We start from the raw sequence: 20,388 nt of genomic DNA, 5'->3' as shown, positions 1-20,388 counted from the left end.
AGAAAATTGTTTATGCAGGTCGATAGACCCAAATATAACGGCTATATTCGGTAATTTTATGGATTTTATTTTTATTTTAACGGATTTTTTTTTTTTCAAAATTCAAAATTCGTTCAAAATGGTGGAACGTATTCAAAGTTCGGCCCTAACTTACTGCTTTTTTGCTTGTTAATGTAGCTCTCGCCCTATATCATCTATTTTAATTTTCAGGCACTTTTTATTAAGTCAAAATAAACTTTAGAGCAATTTAAAGCATTGAGTAATTCTTTCGACGAAAGATGGGATCGAGCTCTTATATACTTTTGTATCTGTCCGGCATGTATATTTAGCACTTGTTTACATCCTCAGCCTTATAGCTGAAGGGGTAACAATGTACATAATTGAAATATTGCTAAAGGACCCCACGTTGGGCGAAATCGGTTTCAGGACATTTGGTGTCGATCTATTCATGGCCGTGCTACCCTCTGTATGGTTCCCTTATATTCATGGTAACTTCTGAAGAAAATATCGGTGTTTGGACCAGCTATGATATCGTTATTATTATTTTCAAAAATTTGGGGAAAAGTATTAAAAAATGAAATAAGCCCCAAATTTGTCAGAAATGTCCAACTAAGATAGTGTGTTATAGTGGGGATATGTAAGCTTCGAATAATACATTTTTTCCATTTTTTTTTTAGAAGACAACACATTCCAATTTCCTTTGTTTTCCGTACACTAAGTTTCAACTATTTGAAAAGTCTAAAATAACATGTTTTACTTACGAGGTCCAAGATATTTTCTAATTTTTGAAAATTTTGATATATTTGTCTATCTTTAACGAGATACCAATATATTCAATTAATATTACTTTAAAGGAAGAAGAATTATGCACCACGACTCGTGAATCATTTCGAAAATATTTTTCATAAAATTTTGTCCAAGAATCGTAGACTTAAAAAACAAAAATTTTGAACAAGTCCCTGCAAAAAGTAGTGGATTTTAGAAAAGTATATTTGCCTGTATATTAACAAAAAAGAATCGTAGATTTTTTAGAAATAGTTTCGAATGTCCTGGATAATTACCGCAGTGTTTTTAAAATCACTTTTCATGTCTGGCACAGGAGACGTAATTTTTTCAATAATATTTTTGAGACCCTGGTAGCTGCCTCGCAAGGGGGTCAACATATTGAAAAAGCATGAAACGCGAAATGAGCATCCGATTATTCTCAAACTTTTGTATCGGACCAAAATAGGTATGATATAAATATTGCGAAGTGCCAGGTTTGGACTATAAAGTGTTTGGACTATGAGTGTGAGCTTTTGTTTACTCTATGTGAGATATGTGATAATTTTTATGTTAAAATGTGGGTTAGGTACCAGATACAGTCGACCGAAGTATTCCATTTTCATACTTCATCTAATACAGATAAAAATTATTAGCATGAGCAAAATTACAAAAAAATCGAACATTTATATCCAATTTTATGCGAAATCATATATTCCATATTCATTTCAGGTTTCTGCTTGAACAAAATATTTCGATATAGCAGGCAATCGCTGATAGATAAAAGTATTGAAAATTGTGAACCTTTGTGGGTGAGGTATATCTGAACGTCTTGTACCAGAAGGGAAGGAAAGGTCCGATCTTTACCATCTTTATAAGAGATCTTGTGCTGATGGAAATATTGAGATGTACGAAGTCTAAATGGAAACGGATGTAAGTTTCGCGAAATGGTCTGATATTTACCATCTTTACAACAGATTTTGTGTTGATAGAAATATTAAGACGTTCCAAGTCTGAATGGAATCGGATGTTAATTTCGCTTAACTTCATGGATATTCAAAATGTTGACCCTTTGTGGATGAGGTACCAGAAGGAGTGGACCGATACATTAAATCTTCACACCAGACCTTGGGTTAATAAAAATATTGTTATGTGTGTAATTTGAAGGGTTCTTACGTCACATTTTATAAGAGTTATAATTATACAAAATTTTTGACTTTTCTTGGGGAGGTACCTAATGAAGTCGACCGATATTGTCCGTTTTCGCAAATATACGGATTTACAAAGCTTGAGCAAAATCGGTCCATCCTTCCTCTTTCTGTGCAGTAAAAAATTTTCTTTGAAAATTTCGAACATACCCTTGTAGTACTAATTTCAAAATATTTCGGCGTATCATCTCTTCTGATCATGACTGAACCTCATATAAAATTTCAATTTTCGAGTCACTTTGTACTTTTCTGTAATTAACGTACTCTTAATTATAATAAAAACCAGTAAAGAAAGTCTTAAATTCGGGCGGGGCCGACTTTATGATACCCTACACCACTTCTCTAATTTAGTAGAGCTCCGCATAACAATTAAAAGTTTTTATGGGAGAATTCAATCTTACACGCTATGATTATAATTTAAAGTTCAAAGGACTAAATATGCCGAAGCATTTGTATCTTTTAAATTCGGACTTGTATTGCCCATTTGGTGCACAATTAATTTGAAATCGGATAAAAAATATATATATATAACATATAAATCCAAATCTGAACCGATCTCGATAAAATTTATTTCTGAGCTGCATTTGATAAATTTTCCCAAATATTGTTATTACAGAGTGCATATTGCGGCTGCGGAGGACTAAAATAACAAATCGGATGAACAATATATATGGGAGCTATAGCTATATCTAAACCGATTTCGAACAAATTTGGCATGCTTATTTTCAGGTCCAATCTGATCGTACGTGCAAAATTCAATTCTATTCGGACTGATATTACACGTTTGCTGCACAATAAAAAGCAAATCGGGCGAAGATATATATGGGAGCTATATCTAAACTTTGACCGATTATCTCCAATTTCAATAGGGTTCGTCCGAAATGATTTGTGCAAAATTTCATCTGGATAGGGCAATAAATGCGAACTGTACTTTGTTTACAAAAATACATGGACAGACGGACGGACGGACATGCATAAATCGACTCAGAATGTGATTCTATGCAGATCATCAAAAGGAACTATGGGTCTATCTCGATTCCTTTTGCCTGTTGCAAACAAATGCACAAGGACATAATACCCTGACCACCTTGTGGTGTAGGGTATAAAAATGAGCTCGGGGTAAACCCATTGTAATTCCAATAACTTACACCGCAACATAAAGAAATTATACTCAAAAGAGCTAAAGAGTGGCTTCGTTTGGCCGAAAGTGGTGAACTGCCGAATTTGGTTTTCTCCGATGAGAAAACATTCGTTGTCCAACAGTTTGTAAACAAACAAAATGATCGTGTTTACTTGCCAAAGAGGTCAGCTGAAAATGTGCACCTTTGGTTGGCCACCAGAACTCAAGCGTCGGCCATGGTGATGGTGTGGGCCGCCATATCAGCCGATTTTGAAATTTCTCACCCTTGAAGTTTAATTTCCAAAATAACTTTTTTGTTTGAAATTTCAAATATCCCGCTCATTCCGAACGCACAAGGTCAATGTTTTATTTATTAGTCTTTTATTGTTTGGTATAGCCTCAGAGGGAATATTATATAAGGAATATTATATTATAAAAAAATATATAATATTTTTTAAGAAGCTTTTTTTTCGGCTAATACTTTAAAAAATTGAAAATTGATGAAAATCTTATCTGGATAAATTTTTTTCAATGGAAATCTTATCCAAAAAAAATATTTTTAATGGAAATATTATTCGAATAATTTTTTTTCAATGGAAGTCTTATCAGAGTAAAATTTTTCCTATGAAAATATTATCCGGATAACATTTTTGCTATGAAAAGATTATCCGGATGACATTTTTCCTATGAAAATATTATCCGGATAACATTTTTCCTGTGAAAATATTATCCCAAAAACATTTTTCCAATGAAAATATTATCCGGATAACATTTTTCCTATTAAAATATTATTCGGATAAAATTTTTCCTATGAAAATATTATCCGGACAACATTTTTCCTATGAAAATATTATCCGGACAACATTTTTGCTATGAAAATATTATCCGGATAACATTTTTCCTCAATAAAATTTTCAAAATTCCACCTTACCTCATTCCTTCTCGCGAGAGGCGCCTAAAAATAACATTTCATAGCTGTGGCTCTTTACAATCGCTTTATATTAGTATTGCACCGTTAACCCCCTCCCCCCTTTCCTTTCTTACCCTCCATTGAAGTACGTATTTAAAAAGATTCCACCTTATCTTATCCATCTCAAAAAAGGGTAACTTTATGTAAAATGTACGGTTTTTATCCACTGCTCCATAACAACTTTGTCCATTTTCGTCAGATTAAATCATACGATTTAATTCGCGTGACCGAATATCCAGGCTTATATCAGCCTCTAGCCCCAAGAGATATCTACCCTCTTACCAAATTTGAAATGTCCTGCTCATACCAGAAGCTTGATAGCTGTGCCGTACAATTTGGTACCTTTTAGTACTTTTCGTACCGTTTAAGTACAGATTTTCAAAAATCCCACATAATATCACATCATCAGCTTAATATCACATCCTCATTCCATATAACAAGGATCCAGCTTTAACCGTTTAGTCTGGTGACTCAGTCACAAAAATGACGCCCAGGGAAGCCCCTATCCCAAATCACTGTGCGCCATTCATATCTTCCGAGTTACTTTGAGGGGAAAAAGTTTTATTATTATGATTTTCTTTTTCATTTTTTTTTCTTAATTTTTTTGGAACAAAACATTTATAATCGCCGAATAAAAAACTGACGGGGCAAGAGGGGTCGGTCTGCACATCACAAGTGATTTCAAACAATTCCTCACCACTTCAATTGAAATTTTGTTGTTTTTTTATGATCTTCTCACATTCACTTCAAACCATAAAGTACAACTCCTGCCAGACCTTTCAACTCTCCTGTGTCATAAGCCAAAAATTTATAAAAATTGTGAGCCAGGGCATCATATTTCCTCTTTGACGTGCTCTTCTCTGTGTGAGAGATTGAGTGTGAGCGTTTGTGTTTTTATATTTTAATGAATCATTTAATTGTTATGCAGTCAGCACGGCCAGCAAAAAAACAAACGGTAGTTACTATATCCAGATAGAGATACTATGGCCACGTTTCAAAATCCAACAAGTACCCGAAATTTATATGTGTGTGTGTGTGTGTGAGAGAGACTGAGTTTTTGGTGTGTTTGATGTCAAACACATAAAAAGGATTTCAGTTGTGTTTCCATTTCATTTGGTGTTATTGTTCCTCCGGATGATGATGATGATGTGTGTGTGAGTGTGTGTTTGAATTCGTTTTTTGTTCCGCTCTGCCCTGCCCACTTGAAATACAATTTTGACTTTTTAATGTGTTGAAGTGTTTGATTTATTTTACTCAAGATCTCCTCCCGGGTTTTTTTCGTGTTTGTTTGAAATCTCAAGTGTCCGTTATCTAAAGTCAGAATTTTTATGACATCGCCATCGCTTCCGTAACAATTTTCTGCTGCAGCCATCTTGGGGTTAGTTAGGGTAGTGCAGTTGTTTCTATCATTTGTGGATAATATTGCGTGGGTAATGGTTTCATTTTTTGTTTTTCAAGGACTTGATTCATAAAAAGCCATAAAACTATTCATAAATTTAATTTTTAATGGATTTTATAGCCAAAAATGGAAATTTTTGATTTCAATGGTTTGTCATGAATCATTAAAAATATATTTTTATTATCAAAACATAAATTGTTGTTATTTTTTTTTTTAAATATTAAAGGGAAGAGGAGTTGATTCAATGGAATTTTGAAAGCAAAAAAAAAATTGAAAGCAGTCGAAAAGCCAATAAAAATAAAGGGAATAAATTAATGACAATTATACGTCTTTGCAAATGGGTGTTGCTCTTAAGAACAGGTACTTATATAGAAATCAGAAGGATTTTTAAGGATGAAAGATCCTTTTTTATATACTAAGCTTAAGCTATAGAGGGTATATTTTTTGAAACTCCCAAATTTTCCTAACATAACTAACTTGTAAGGCCCTAGACTTCTTTAGATGACATAATAGTAGTATTTAGAAGAACCTTAAATAAAATTTAAATATCGGTCCACAGCCTTTAAGATTTCCAAATTTCGTAATGAAGATAGTAAAAGAATAGCTTGAAATTGGAAGATTGCATTATTTAGATGCGAATCTTGAAATTGTGGGTTAGGGTGGGTTGTGGTAGGTGGTCTAAAGGGGTCAGATAAGGCTGGGTTTTTTGGAAATTTGTACTCGAATGGTACGAAAGTATTAAAAGGTATTTGAGGAAGCAGTAGATCTAGAACTCTTAAACGAATGAGGATTACCGATGATGACAACAAATCCACCAAGAGCCCACAAAGATTTCTGAAATGAGTCATTTAAGACTCCTAAAAATTGTTCTTAGAGACTCCTAAAAGGAAGAAAGTCCTTTAAGATTCATAAAATTAGTCTTTAAGGACTCCCAAAATTAGACCTGGGTCAGCAAAAAAATCGATCAGAGCATTTGAAGACTTTTCAAAAGACTCCAAAAAGAGTCCTTGAAGACTCCTTGAAAAAATCCTAAAATAAGTCATAAATACTCCATTAACAGCCTATATACCTGTTTCTCAAAGGTACCTTAAAAACTTCTTAAAAGAGAAGAGAGTCAAAGGAGTCCTTAATATTTGAAGACTTCTCAAAGGAGTCCTCAAAGACTCCGAAAAGAAATCATGGAACGCTCCAAAAACAGTCCTCAAAAATCCTAAAAGGATGCTAAAAAAGTATTCAAAGTCCTCCAAAGAGTTCTTAAAGACTCCTAAGAGGAGACCTTAAAGATTTCTTAAAGACGACCTTAAAGACTATTCAAAGTACTCCTAAAAGACTCCTTTGAATGATGCTAAATATTTTGAGGAACCATTGAGATGTATAAAAATGTTTTGGAAATTCGTACTAAAATGAACTATAGGTACCATTTTGTATCATGTGAACGTTCAGAAGTAGAGTCAATACAAGGAGGTAGCTATGGAAATGAGTAATCATGTATACGAATCGATTAAGCTTGAATTCTACAATTTAGAATTAAGATTGCTATTGCATTCTAGGACTGAGGAATGTACAGGGTGAGATGAAAAAACTGCAATCAACTTCAAACCGCTGTAATTTTTAAGCCAATCGTCCGAAAGCTGTTAAAATTATTACAGTGACAGCTCATTATATTGTTTACAGGGTACAAAAGCATTTTGGTGAGAATTTTCCAGAAAAAAATTATTCGTGATGGAATTCAAGCGTGATAGTGTGATTTCTATATATTTGGCTGGAAAACACCAATGGGCTATCGTTAGAGCACTCCAGCATTTAAATGTGAATAAATCTTTTGTGTCTCATACCATCGCTCGTTACCGTAATTCTGGTAGCGTAGCCGGAAGAAAACAGCAACATCAGCAGAAATGGTTCGAAAAGTAAAGAAGCGACTTGATCGAAACCCGCGTCGCAGTGGCCGAAAAATGTCTCGTGAGCTGAACAAATCGCAATATTCCATTCGGCAAATATTGGAAAATGAGCTCGGGGTAAAGCCATTGAAATTCCAAATAGTGCAAGAACTTACACCGCAACAGAAAGATAATAGACTCAACAGAACTAAAGAGATGCTTCGCTTGGCCGAAAGTGGTGAACTGCCGAATTTGGTCTTCCCCGATGACAAAACATTCGTTGTCCAGCAGTTTGTAAACAAACAAATTGATCGTGTTAACTTGCCATAGAGTTCAGCTGATTATGGCGTTTGACTTTGTTGCAGCTTTTTTATTTCACCTTGTATTGGTATGTGCAGATATAGCAAATTGTAAAGAGCCGCCGATTTTTTCACAAATTATGACAGATAAACGTATTGAAAATTGTGAGCCTTTGTGGGTTAGGTACCAGAAGGGATTCGCAGGTATATATCATCTTCACAACAGATCCTGCGTAAAAAAAATATTTGGATGTGTAAAATTTAAATAGAGCTTTATGCTTATTTCGCTTTCTTTGAGCGTTTTGTTTTTCAAAATCTTGAACCATATGTGGGGGAGGTACCAGAACAAAAGCTACGATCTCTACCATCTTTATAACAAATATTGTGTTGATGGAAATATTGAGATACACCAAGTCTGAATGGAATCGGATGTTGATTTTCCTTTTTATGAGCTTCATGGATAATTTAAAGTTTGACCCTTTTGTGGGGGAGGTACCAGAAGGAGCGGTTCGATATATCCCATCTTCATAGCAGATCTCGTACTGGTAGAAGTAATGGAATGTGCGAAATATGAAGAGAACCGAATGCTTATTTCGGATTTTCAATTCCTTTTTTTAACTTTGGCCCTTTGTGGGGGAGGTACAAGAAGAAATGGTCCAATCTCTACCATCTTTATAATAGTCTTGTGTTGATAGAAATATTGGGATGTGCCAAGTCTGATTCGAATCCGATGTTAATTTCACGTTTTATGAGCTTTATGTATATTCAACATTTTGACCTTTTGTCTGGGAGGTACCAGAGGGAGTGGGCAGATATATTCCATCATAGCACCAGATCTTGGGTGAATAGAAATATTCTGATGTGTGCAATTTGAAGACAATCTGACTCTTACATCATATTTTATAAAAGTTATAATTATTTAAAATGTTGTGGGGGCGGTAGCATAAGAAGTGGACCGCTATATTCCATATTTAGACCAGAAATTGTGTTGATAGAAACATTGAGATGTGCAAAATTTGAAAAGAATCGGGTGCTCTTTTCGCATGTAAAAAATTTTCGCTAGTTGTGTGGGAGGTAGCAGAAAGAGTGGACCCATGTATTTCATATTCACAGCTGATTTTGTGTTTATAGAAATATTGGGAAGTACGAGTTTGAAAGAAATTCGGATGGTCATTTCGCGTTTTGTAATCTTCAAGGTTATTAAAAATTTCGACCCGCTTCGAGGCAGGTAAAAGAAGTAGTTGCCCATTATATCTGTACTACATACCAGACCTTGCGTTGATAGATATGTTAAGATATGCGAGATTTCAGGACGATTTGACTGAATATAAAAAATTTAATTATTCTGAAAACGCTTTGTTGGATGTGCCGATATTGTCCATTTTCGACCCTAACCTACCACCTCCACTTATAGCTATATTACGATTTGCAAAACATTGTATAATCATTTCTAGTTCCATCAAGTAAAACATTTTCTTTGAATCTTTTGTGGGGAAGGTACTACAAAGAGTGGACCGATATTGCCCTACTCCGAACTCGATCTAAGTTTGACAAAAATATAACGATGTACCAAGTTTGAATCAAATCGACAGACAAATAGACGGACGGACACCTTTGCTCGATTCCAGATATCCTGTAACTGATTTTGTTCAAAGAGACGTAGGATCTTAAACTGTTGTTTGGCCGTTTTGGCCGTATAAAATTTTTTATACCCTCTGTAGCCATATGGCTGAGGGTATAAAAAATGTATGTCATCATCATCCAATGGAAATAAATGAAAAATTATAGACAATTGGTAGATAATTTTGAATGAAACCTCTAAAACAAGAAATATAAGAAGATACGACAATATGACCAGAAGACACCACCAACTAATGGACCTATATTGTGTATTTTTAGCAGGGGCGATTTGTATATTTTTAGAATCTGAAATACCAAATGGAAGCTATTTTTTATACCCTCAGTCATGTAGCTAGGGAGGGTATATACCATTTGATACGACCATAACGTGCCTCATCGAAGTAACGGTTTTAGACCCTAGGTCTCCTTGGGCCAAATCCGTTTCAGGACATTTGGAGTCGATCTTAAGGTGTTCGTCCACCTGCCTGTCTGGCTGGTGCACACGCTAATTCTCGAAGGGATTATCCGAATTGACCCAAACTTGGTACATCGTAATATTATTATCAAACTTAAATTGAGTTCACTCCTTCTGGTACCTCCTCCACAAAATTTTCGAAATTTTCAAAGAAAATATTTTACTTCACAGTAAATCATTCGATTTTGATCCAACTTTGGAAATCTGGTACCTTCCTCATAAAGGGTTAAAAATTTTGAATAAATACGGCTCTGGTAAAATGCGAAATAAGTATCCAATTCTCTTCAAAATTTCACACATCCCAACTTTTTAATAACAATAGAACTGGTGTGAAATTGGTGGGAGGGGGTGGTCGGTTCACTCCTGTACTTCCCCTACAAAGGGTCAATATTTTAAATAACCATGAAAAGGCAATATGTGCATTCGATTAATTTCAAACTTAGTACTTGGCGTGAATAAGGAATATATCGGACCACTCTTTCTTGTACCTCCCCCTACAAAGGGTTAAAATTTTAAATAATTATATCTCTCATGAAATCGAAATAATAGCCGATTCATTATTTACTTCATACATTCCAATATTTTTACTAACACCAGATCTTATATAAAGATGGTAGGTATCGGCCTACTACTTTTGGTACCTCTCCCACAAAGGGTCAAAAATTTCAAAACCCATAAACCTCATAAATCGGTAAATTAACATTTGATTCCATTCAACACAAGATCTGGTATAAATATGAAATATATCTGACCACCCCTTTTGGTACCTCCCTTACATAGGGTCATTATTTTGGGTACGTATAACCCTTTTTACATCCGTACTAAGTATTTCTCTATATTTGTCCAAACTCGTGATCTAATGTGGATATCGACATTCTCTTTTTTGCCAAAATCTTTAAATTAACCTTGTTTAGCAGGTGTAACCATTTGCCACCAAACCATCGAAATCTAAAACCTTCGATGTCTATATTGATATTAATGCTTAAGACATAAATCATGCATAAAATGTCCTCGAACCCATTAAATTGTTTAACCAGACGCACACAGAGAGACTGACAGACGCAAAATATTTACGACCCACAAAAGGTAAGACCTGACAAGACAGTAAATAAAATGTCAGACAAAAGAGCGAACAAACGAAAACGACAACAGAGAAAATGGTCAAAAACTGTCACAACGTAAATTGGCATAAGCCGATTAAACAAATCAATACCCCCTCCTATCCCTCCTCACTGTCCAATTAATGTTGAAATTAATTTCCAAATAACGAATAGAATTCCAGACGGGATCAGCAGCAGCAAAAATAATCAATGGAAATGGAATTCAATAGAAATGTTCGTTGGTGAAGAAGAGATGAGGACGATGATGATGGCGGCTAAGAAAAACACGGCAAACGAACATATGTAAATTGTGGTGTGTTTACAGAAGTGATAAAAATTAAGGGGCCAATTGGGAAGGTAACGAAGTAGCAGCCCAACAACCCTTTTCTTTTGGGGATGACAGCAGAGAGACAGACTGGCAACACTCACTTGCCTTTTGGTGGCTTGTTTGTCAAACCCAAACAACTTAACTTTTTGACATTTTGAAAACAAATTTTTTGGACAATTCAACAGGGGTACATCAGAACGTCCTCGTTCTCCTCATTGCTTCCAGACATTTAACAATTTACAAATAATTTAACAGATGTCAAATGGCAACCAAATGCAGGAGAAAATTTACAAGCGTGATAAAATTCAAATGTAATTGAAAACCAGTGAAGAAAGTCCTAAAGTCGGTCGGGGCCGACTTTATGATACCCTACAACACTCTGGTTATTTTGTAGAGCTCCACATAACAATTAAAAGTTTTTATGGGAGAACTCAATCCTACACGCTCTGATTATAATTATTATTTAAAGTTCAAAGGACTAAATATGCCGAAGCATTTGTAAAATTTAAATTCGGACTTGTATTGCCCATTTGGTGCAAAATTAATTTGAAATCAGATAAAGATATATATGGGAGCTATATCCAAATCGGAACCGATCTCGATAAAATTTGGCAAAGATATTTCTGAGCTGTATTTCATATATTTCCCTGAATATCGTTGTTACAGAGTGCATATTACGGCTGCGGAGGACAAAAATAACAAATCGGATGAAAAATATAGGAGCTATAGCTGTATCTGAACCGATCTTCACCAAATTTGACATACTACCTTCTAACCTCAATTCGGTCGTAAGTGCCAAATTCCATCCCATTTGGGCAAATATTAGAAGTTTGATGTACAACAAAAGGTAAATCGGACGAAGTTATATATGGGAGCTATATTCAAATCTGAACCGATCTCGATAAAATTTGGCAGAGATATTTCTGAGCTGCATTTGATATATTTCCTCAAATATTGTTGTTACAGAGTGCATATTACGGCTGCGGAGGACAAAAATAACAAATCGGATGAACAATATATATGGGAGCTATAACTATATCTGAACCGATTTCGATCAAATTTGGCATACTTATTTTCAGGCCTAATTCGGTTGTATGTGCATAATTCCAAACTATTCGGGCTGATATTACACGTTTGGTGTACAATAAAAGGTAAATCGGACGAAGTTATATATGGGAGCTATATCCAAATCTGAACTGATCTCGATAAAATTAAGCAAAGGTATTTCTGAGCTGCATTTGATATATTTCCCTGAATATCGTTGTTACGGAGTGAATATTACGGCTGTGGGTAACTAATATAACAAATCGGATGAACAATATATATGGGAGCTATAGCTATATCTGAACCGATCTTCACCAAATTTGCCACGCTAGCTTCTAGACTCAATTCGGTCGTATGTGCCGAATTTCATCCCATTTGGCCAAATATTACACGTTTGGTTTACAATAAAAGCTAAATCGGACGAAGTTATATATGGGAGTTATATCCAAATCTGAACCGACCTCGATAAAATTTAGCAAAAGTATTTCTGAGCTGTATTTGATATATTTCCCCAAATATTGTTGTTATTGTGCATATTACGGCTGCGGAGGACAAAAATAACAAATCGGATGAACAATATATATATGGGAGCTATATCTGAACCGATTTCGATCAAATTTGGCATACTTATTTTCAGGCCTAATTTGGTTGCATGTGCAAAGTTCCATACTGTTCGGGCTGATATTACGCGTTTGATGCACAATAAAAGGCAAATTGGACGAAGATATATATGGGAGCTATATCTAAATTGTGACCGATTATCTCCAATTTCAATAGGGTTCGTCCTTGGGCCAAACAAATGATTTGTGCTAAATTTCATCTGGATCGGGTAATAAATGCCAACTGTACCTTGTTCACAAAAATACATGGACATACGGCCGGTCAAATTCCATCCCATTTTGGCAAATACTAGACGTTTGGTGCACAATAAAAGGTAAATCGGACGAAGTTATATATAGGAGCTATATCCAAATCTGAACCGATATCGATAAAATTTGGCACATGTATTTCTGAGCTGTATTTGATTTATTTCCCCAAATATTGTTGTTACAGAGTGCATATTACGGCTGCGAAGGACTAAAATAACAAATCGGATGAACAATATATATGGGAGCTATAGCTATATCTGAACCGATTTCGATCAAATTTGGCATTCCTATTTTCAGGCCTAATTTGGGTGTATATGCAAAATTCCATACTATTCGGGCTGATATTACACGTTTGGTGCACAAGAAAAGGCAAATCGGACGAAGATATATATGTGAGCTATATCTAAATTTTTACCGATTATCTCCAATTTCAATAGGGTTCGTCCTTGGGCCAAACAAATGTTGTTTGCAAAAGTTCATCTCAATCCGATAATAAATGCGACCTGCATTTTGTTCACAAGAATACATGGGCAGACGGACGGGCTGACATGAATAAATCAACTCAGAAAGTGATTTTATGGAGATCCTCAAAAGTAACTATGGGTCTATCTCGGACGGACGGACAGACGGACTGACATCAACTCAGAAAATAATTCTATGGAGATCCTCAAAAGTAACTATGTGTCTATCTCGCTTCCTTCTCCATGTTACGAACAAATGCACAAAGACAGAATACCCTTACCACTATGTGGTGTAGGGTATAATAACAATCACCCCACTTCCCATTAAAAAATTTTGTAGCTTCATTTTAAAATGGCATGATGATTCGTGTTTTGAAAGTTATTTCAATATTGAAAAACTTACCCTTAAATTTCGAAAATTGTCATTATTTCATGCTTCCGCACAATATCCACACTGGAATGAGAAAAAAAGTCGTGACAAGAAAATTAGTGACAGTCATCAAAATATTTTAATAACTTCATAAAAATTGTAAACATTATTTAATATTCAACACACTCCCTTCGCTTCCCCCCACTCTTTGTTGTCTTAAAGGGATGTAGAACTCCATCCAGCTACACAAACAAACCTGGAAGTGTGTTGTAAACTCATGATTGATTCCGTCTAGCTTGAGGCAAGGAAGTTATTTTAAATTTCTTCGAAACACTTCGAAAAATATGACAATTCATCCCCCTTTGCCATCTTCGTAAACATAAACGTATTAAAATAATAAATATTACCGCGTAAAGAATGAATAAATAAATACACATAATATTTTTAAAGATATAAAATTTTTCACGGAAGGTATGAGCGATGAGCGTTCTACGCTGAGACATTGTCACACAAACATACACACATATGATACGATATATGTATGAATGTGTATGTTTAGGAAGCAGCAAAGGTGGAAATGCACAATGGGATGTGGGCGAGAAAATTTTGTAAAAAATTTCCATGAGTACTTGAATTCCGGCGATTTGGCATAGGCATTATTATAAACATTGCCATATGGCTACAGAGGGTATTATATTTTTGGCCCTATTTCCCATTGATCGCCCACCTGGTCGATTTTCCTTTAAATTTTGCACATTCCAAAATTTATATCAGCTTAAGATGAAGTAAAATACTTGGGTTCGCTTTATCTGGTACATTCCGTACAATCGAAATTATTCTAAAAATTAACTCATATCTCATAAAGGTACAGGAAAAAGTCGATATAGGCCAAATCTGGTAACTTTTAATATGGGGAGGTTCCAAAAGGGTTGACAATATTGGTCAACCCTTTCGGAACCTCCCCCATAAATGGTCAGAAGCTTGAATAACACACGTAGACATATATGTTAACAAAGAGACACTGATACATTGGATATACATCTGTCGGCCAAACCGACTGACAGTTTTGAAATCTTTAAAGTTTATAAAAATATCTTGCCAATATTAAAGATTATAACAAGTAAAAAAACTTCAATACCCTCCACGTAATTGGCAATTCTAAAAATCCATTAAAAATTCTGCTAAAATCTTAAAAATACCGAAAGTAGCTGTCATATTATGGTCTATACGACGACATGGACCTACATAGGTAATATTTGTCATAAGCCATTACAATATTCAAATGCGAAACTTAAAAAAATCGGTAATAATGTAGATAAAATCATAAAAATAGCGAATATCGGAAGGTACCATTATATGGGGGCTATTCGAAGACGTGGACCTGCACAGAAAATTTTCTGTCTTAGGCTGTAGTATCCACTACGAACTTAAAATACCAAATTTGAAAAAATTCCGGTGAAAAATGTCGCTAAAAATATTAAAATACCGAATATCGGGAGGTACCGTTATATGGGGGCTATACAAAGACGTGGATCGGCACAAAAAAATTTCAGTCTTAGGCTGTAGTATACATTACGAACTTCAAATACGAAATTTGAAACAATTCCGGTGAAAAATGTCGCTAAAATCATTAAAATACCGAATATCGGGAGGTACCGTTATATGGGGGCTCTACGAAGAGGTGGAACTCGACAGACATTTTTTTGTCTTAGACTGTAATATACATTACGAACTTAAAATAACAAATTTGAAACAATTCCGGTGAATAATGTCACTAAAATCATCAAAATACCGAATATGGGGAGGTACCGTTATATGGGGGCTATACGAAGACATGGACCTGCATAGACAATTTTCAGTCATAGGCTGCAGCGTCCATTACGAACATATATTACCAAATTTGAAACAATTCCGGTGAATAATGTGGCTAAAATCATCAAAATACCGAATTCCGGGAGGTACCGTTATATGGGGACTATACCAAAACGTGGACCTACATAGCCCATTTTCAATACCAAAAGTCCTGCAAACATAACATAGATTTGAGTAAAATTTTATCAATCCATTGTGCGCTGGAAAAGAAGCGAGGAATCTCATTTTGTAATAATTCTTGGGTGGCGCGTGCTGAGTCCTGTTGGAAAGTCCAAGGTCTGCGGCCAAAATGTTTGCGTGCCCTAGGCTTCAATACACCCTCCAGAATATTTTCGCGATAATATTCGGCATTTATTCTGATGCCACGGTCGATTAATACGAGCTGAGAGCGACCATAGGCTGTTATGGCGGCCCAACCATCACCATGGCCGGCTCTTGAGTTCTGGTGGCCAACCGAAGGTGCACATTTTCAGCTGACCTCTTTGGCAATTAAACATGATCATTTTGTTTGTTTACAAACTGCTGGACAACGAATGTTTTCTCATCGCAGAAGACCAAATTCGACAGTTCACCACTTTCGGCCAAGAGTTGCTTCTTTAGCTCTTTTGAGTCTATTTTCTTTCTGTTGCGGTGTAAGTTCTTGAATTTTTTGGAATTTCAATGGCTTTACCCCGACCTCACTTTTCAATATTTGCCGAATGAAATATTGCGATATTTTCAGCTCATTAGCCATTTTTCGGCCACAGCGACGCGGGTTTCGATCATGTCGCTTCTTTACTTTTCGAACCATTTCTTCTGATGTTGCTGTTTTCTTCCGTCCACTTCCTTAAAGTCGAGCTACGCTACCAGTATCAGGGAAACGAGCGATGGTACGAGACAAAAATATTTATTTACATTTAAATGCTGGAGTGCTCTAACGATAGCCACTTGTGTCTTTCCAGCCAAATATAAAGAAATCACACCATCACGCTTGAATTCCATCACGAATAACCTTTGTTCTGGAAAATTCTCACCAAAGGGCTTTTGTACGCTCGTAAACAATATAATGAGCTGTCACAGAAATAATTTTAACAGCTGTCAGACGAGTGGCTTAGAAATGACAGCAGTCTGAACTTGGTTGCAGTTTTTGTCATCTCACCCTGTATATCCCATTTTCACAGCAGATCTTGTGTTAGTAAAGAACCGTATGCTTATTTCGGATTTTATGATCGTTTTGGTTATTCAACATTTTGATCTTTTGTGGTCCGATCTCTACCATCTTTATAGTAGATTTTGTTTTGATGGAAGTATCGAGATGTACCACGTATGAATGGAATCTGTTGTCAATTTCGCGTTTTGGATATTCAAAATGGATATTCAAACAGATCTTGTGTTAGCAAAAATGTTTGTATGTGTGAAGTTTAAAAAGAATTGGATGCTTAATTCGCTTTCTTTGAGCGTTCTGTCTTTCAAAATCTTGAATCCTACGTGGGTGAGGTAGCAGAAGAAATGGTCCGGTCTCTAACATCTTTATAAGATATCTCGTGTTGGTAGAAATATCCAAATGCCCTACGTTTGAATTAAATCGAATGTTAATTACACGTTTTATGAGCTTACCTTTGTGTGGGAGATACCAGATGGAGTGGACCGATATATCACATCTGCACAACAGATCTTGTGTTAGTAGAAATAATGAGATCTGTGAAATATCGAGAGAACCGGATGCTTATTTCGGATTTAATACTCGTTTCGGTTATTCGAAACGTTGACCCTTTATGGGGGAGGTACCAGAATAAATGGTCTGATCTCTACTACCTTTATAACAGATCTTGTGTTGATAGAAATATTAGATGTGCCATTTCTGAATAGAGTCGGAGGTTAATTTCGCGATTTATGAGCTTCATGGGTATTAAAATTTTTGACCATTTGTGGGGGAGGTACCAGAAGGAGTGGACCGATATATCCTATCTTAATACCAGACCTTGGGTTAATAAAAATATTTTATAAGAGTTATAATTCACATTTTATAAGGGTTATAAATATTTAAAATTTTGACCTATTGTGGCGGAGGTACTTGATGGAGTGGACCGATATTGTCCGTTGTCGCACCTAACCAAGCACTGATGCAAATATTGGGATTTGCAAAGTCGGAGCAAAATCGGATTATTGTTTCTATTTCTGTTCAAAAATATTTTTTGAAAATTTCGACCCTTTGTGGGGGAGCTACCAGAAGAAGTGGACCGATTTATTCCATCTGTATACCAGTTCTTGGGCATAATAAAAAATTATTGAGATGTGTGAAATTTGAAGACAATCAGACTCTTACATCACATTTTATAAGAGTTATAACTATTTCAAAATTTGACTCTTTGTGAGGTACTTGATGGAGTGGACCGAAATTGTCCATTTTCGCATATGATCTAACACTGATGAAAATATTAGGATTTGCAAAGTTGGAGCAAAATCGGATGATCTTTTCTTTTTCTGTGCAATAAAATATTTTCTTTGAAAAATTCGACATTTTGTGTGGGAGGTACCAAAAGGAATGGACCGATATTACCCATCTCGGAACTCGACCTAAGTTTGACAAAAATATTACGATGTACCAAGTTTGGATTAAATTGGGTACTCCCTTCGAGAGCTATCGTGCGTAACAGCCAGCCAGACAGAGAGACGGACGGACGGAAACCATATTTTTTTGTCGCAAAATAGTTAGGCTTAATCCCATTGTTGTTTTTAGAAAACCGAAGTTTATTTATTAGTGGAGAAAGATAGTTAAGTTTACAGATATTAATGCAGTAAAGACCATGTTTCCGGAAAGAGAAACAAATCCTCATCAGTTTTTCGGCTTCTTATGATTTTTAGGTCAAATAATAAAAAAAACAAATCTTCTGTGTAAATGTGAGCTTTTAATGGTTGCCAATCCCAGTCCAGAAAAACTCTTAAAAACTGTCTCCAGTCCATATAAGACCTTTAAGAAGTCTTCTGATCATATAACGTGCCTTAAACGTTGCAGACTTTTTCCAATCCGCTTTAACTCCATTATTTTTTCCATAAATACTATTTAATAATCTCTTGAATAATTTAGATTTATAAAAAACATCCCCAACGGGTTCAACACAATTAAATCCACACAAAAGTTTCCAGACTATCCTCAGCTATTTGCTAAGACGAAAAAAATGTCATATTACATTTCTTTCAGTTCCATCAGCCAAGGCAGCCAGCCACCACTAAAACCAAACGTAAATCATTTTTCACGCAGTCAGTCAGTTGTTGCAGGAACCACAGTTTTTTTTTTCGGTGGTTATGGCCAAACTTTATGCTAGCTTCTTTAAGACGACATGTCCCCTTCTCTCAGGCTCTTCCTCTGTGTCTGTGATTTGAATTTGCTTATGTGCATATTTTTTTTTTTTTTTTTTTTTGTTCGCAAAGATTTATTTCCATATTCCGAGACAAATTTTCTGCAACCCCTGTGAGGAAAGCATGGCCCGATGTCTGGGGGAAAATATTTCCCTTTACATGTTGAATGCAAAGAATGAAGGGAAGGGGGGAGGTTAAGCAAAACAACGCAATACCTTTTTGTCTAGCATTTTGTCCCGGCACTGTGTCTGCTGCTGCTGTTGTGCCAGCTCCTGTATGTTGTTGGTGGTAGCCAGTCTTTGGGTTTTGTTATTGTCATTTCTTTTTTGTTGTTGCTGTTTTTGTTTTCATTTTCCATATTATGAATATTTATTTACTTTCCATCTCTTAATCTGTTTTTATCTACAACAGGCGGACGGTGAGTGTGTGTTTTTGCGTAGGTTTTCCCTTGTCTGCCTTCGCCACGTAGAAGACAAAATATGTGGTAGTGTTTAGAGGGTTGTTCAAAATCACTTCTTCCTCCGGAGGAATCCTTGTCTTTTCGCAACGCTTGCCAGCCATCCAGACAGACAGCTGAAATATCTATTTGTGTCATCCCAAATCATGGGAAATCCATAATAATTCTCCTGCTTTTTTTTCTCGCTCATTTCAAAATATTTAAATTAATATGCGTTTTCTGGTTCGTTCATCTTCATCTGCTTACATGGCTGTCTAAATGTTTCGCTTTTCCAGCTGGCTCTTGAAATATTCTAATATTTAATAAAAATCCACAATGGAATGAGTAAAATCAAAATTTATATTGCATTTGAGCATAAAATGAGATTTTCTCAAGGTCTAATGGAGCTATTAATATTGGACCAATTTTCAAAGGTCCTATAGAGGCATAAACATGGATTTTTTAAATATATGTTTAAGGATCATTGTAGAGCTATATATTTGGATATTAAGTCGTGGATTTGCAAAAAAAAGCTAATTTTAAGTCGTGGATTTTTAAAAACATTTTTTGGCGTGATTTAAAAAAAAAATTATGCATGGATTTTTTAAAAATATTTTTAGGGCGTGGATTTTTTAAAAATATTATTTAAGGCGTGGATTTTATAAATATATATTTTTTAATTTTTTGATTTTTTTCAAATATTAACGTGTGAATTTTGCAAAAATATTTTGTTTAATTCATGGATTTTTTAAAATAGTATTAAGGCGTGGATTTTATAAAAACATTGCTTTAATTCGTGGATTTTTTAAAAATATTTTTAAGGCGTGGGTGTTTTTTTA

General features: G+C 35.3%; 1 long non-coding RNA gene across 3 annotated transcripts in view; it reads right to left on the bottom strand.

Moving 5' to 3' along the window:
- The window catches only part of LOC105262501 (myb-like protein P), a 651,308-nt gene that overhangs the window by 290,699 nt on the left and 340,221 nt on the right, over nt 1-20,388 (bottom strand). For all 3 annotated transcript variants that reach the window (XR_009344004.1, XR_009344006.1, XR_009344005.1), the window contains one exon: nt 13,936-13,986. This is a non-coding gene — a long non-coding RNA (myb-like protein P). The remainder of the gene's footprint in view (nt 1-13,935; nt 13,987-20,388) is intronic.

The sequence above is a fragment of the Musca domestica genome, unplaced genomic scaffold (genome assembly GCF_030504385.1).
Source record: "Musca domestica strain aabys unplaced genomic scaffold, Musca_domestica.polishedcontigs.V.1.1 72, whole genome shotgun sequence".
NCBI classification, from domain to species: Eukaryota; Metazoa; Arthropoda; class Insecta; order Diptera; family Muscidae; genus Musca; species Musca domestica.
This window is presented reverse-complemented; position numbering and strand designations above follow the sequence as displayed.